This window comes from Penaeus monodon, chromosome 8, assembly GCF_015228065.2.
Source record: "Penaeus monodon isolate SGIC_2016 chromosome 8, NSTDA_Pmon_1, whole genome shotgun sequence".
Taxonomy (NCBI): Eukaryota; Metazoa; Arthropoda; class Malacostraca; order Decapoda; family Penaeidae; genus Penaeus; species Penaeus monodon.
This window is the reverse complement of record NC_051393.1, coordinates 30,716,175-30,718,674: the sequence shown is the minus strand read 5'-3', so window position 1 is coordinate 30,718,674 and position 2,500 is coordinate 30,716,175. Positions and strand designations below refer to the sequence as shown.

At 44.8% G+C, this 2,500-nt stretch overlaps 1 protein-coding gene across 1 annotated transcript in view; it reads right to left on the bottom strand.

The window, feature by feature from the left end:
- Window positions 1–2,500, bottom strand: part of LOC119576306 (trithorax group protein osa-like) — a gene marked incomplete in the record, with an annotated part of 91,382 nt that overhangs the window by 88,562 nt on the left and 320 nt on the right.

The following is a 2,500-nucleotide window of genomic DNA, read 5'->3' as shown; positions in this document are numbered from 1 at the left end:
CACATTATATAGGTCACGCGGAGCCTATCAGTGAGCTCCGTGGCACTGTGGACTCTGCCATTCAGATTTTCTCACTCATCGAATCTAATGCCATTGCCTCTCTTTTACAGACTCAACCAAATATCAAGAGCGACGCTAGCTGAAGACAAGGCTCAAGTAAAGACTTTCTTGGAATCTGTAGCCGATACATCCAAACATCGATAATATCTATAGTGCAGTAAACCGTGAATTACGAAACGCCACCTGTAGGCTGACAGTATCGGGAGATACGGCGTGGCGAACTGGGTCAGAACGACTCGATCCTTAACACTACTTTAAGTTCAGAAGAAAAACGTAAATAAACAGTAGTGTCCAAATCAGTTACATGAATCATTCCTATCTAAAAATAAATGAACTATAAGAGCACGAATCGATTGCAAGCGCCACATTATGACACTTAACCTATAAATAAAAACCCAGATAAGTCCTCACTTGACATTCCGTAGTACTGCGTTGGCATTTGTGCGTAAAACAAACAATTGTCATGGTTGGAGAGTGCCATAATCTGCCTTGAGTGAGGTTAGGCAACTCTCCCTCCCTCCCTCCCTCCCTCTCCCTCCCTCCCTCCCTCTCCCTCCCTCCCTCCCTCCCTCCCTCCCTCCCTCCCTCTCTCTCTCTTCTAGACTTCTAATTTATCTCCCTGTGTCTCGATGAATAGGAAGTCGATTTTTGGTTTACTGCAAGATACCGATTGAATTCTAGAAAATAACGATGATTCATTAACGACAACTTGTAAAAAAAAACTCAATTTCCGCATTGTGTGATTTACAACATACATTTACTTTCATCAAAACATTTTTAAACAACTATTTGAAAATGGTTCAAGTATTTTCAAGCTGATTAAACCAATGATACAGAGGAATCTAGATTTTGTATTTTATATTTTACACTTCAACTGCTGCCCACACACTAACCATGAGCTCCGGTAATTTCAGCATAACTTATAAGAAAAAAATCTTAACGGCGCCTTTTTCTGGGTTCTTTCCACACGACGCGTTAGTGCCAAAATCATAAATAAAGCCAGGCGCAGTTAGTGTAGAGTTTGGCCACGCTTTGATCACCCGAAAGTCTTCGCGAACTGCCAGGTAAAAATTACCCCATGTATGGGTGGTAATCTGTTATACGTATTCCCTGCCTTTTGAACCTGTAAAAAATTCATAAAAAGCCTAACAATGCCACATGAACACTACCAGCGTGGGACATGTCCCCAATCCAGGCCGCCGCGCCTCACATTCGTCATGTCCAAAAGTGACGCAGGGCCACTACCTGGCTTCTGCCCAGGCTACTTAAACTACCACATGCTGACTCACATCCCGCTCATCAGCAGAGGCCTTCGCCTACCACCGCGCGGACCAGCAGCCGCACCCGAACCACGTGAGAACCACTTTCACCCACTGCCATATTTACAGCCCCGCCAGCCTCCTTCCTGCCTCCCGTACAAACTGCCTTGCCTCTCCCCTCGCCTTCAATTAAGGCATCACGTGAGGTCTGCTCAACAATCGACCAGCGTCGCCAATAATCATCCTGCAGAGGTTAATATGCAACGAAGCAGACGAGGCCAAAGTGACGCCATGGCCCTGCATCAACGAGAGAGGACAACGGGCCATGCGTAAGTAAGCGCTCCGGTGTTTCTCACGATCATCCAAAGTGAGGCTAATTGGCTACCGTGGCCTTGAGACGAACGCGTTAATTAAAATGCTCCGCGGAGTAACGGTGTGAGATGACAGTGATTTTGTAAGAAGCCATGAACAAACTTCATTAAGGAAACGTGGTGTTGCCACGCTACTGGCTGGGTTACGAAGATTAAAATAATAAAGTGTCAGATTCCCCTCATGCTTGTCTACGCGCGTCATTCACCCTTCCTACTATCTCCTCCCTCCGGCCGCCACACCCGCCCAACTATGCACATGTTCAAGACATCAAAATGAAGTCAGTAAGTGGGGTAGGGTGGAGCGGGAACGGGGAAGGGGTAGCAGTTGTCATGATCGCACTCTAGCTCTGCCATGAATTAAACTGCCAAGGGTTTACGCGCTCTGACGGAAGTGGGTCAGTGGGCCTTATGGCAGCGCCACTTACTGTAGGATAGCTCTGTCGGGCACCGTACGCCCAGCCTCATCTGCCCGACTTCCGTTTCGCCCGACTCTTGAAAATGACATCTATCTGTTTTCATCCAAAATAATAATTGATGATGATGATGATGATGATGATGATGATGATGATGATGATGATGATGATGATGATGATGATGATGATGATGATGATGATGATGATGATGATGATGATGATGATGATGATGATGATGATGATGATGATGATGATGATGATGATGATGATGATGATGATGATGATGATGATGATGACGACGACGACGACGACGACGACGACAATAGCAACAATAATAATAAAAAATAACAATAACAATAATAACATATAATAATAATAATAATAATAATAATAATAA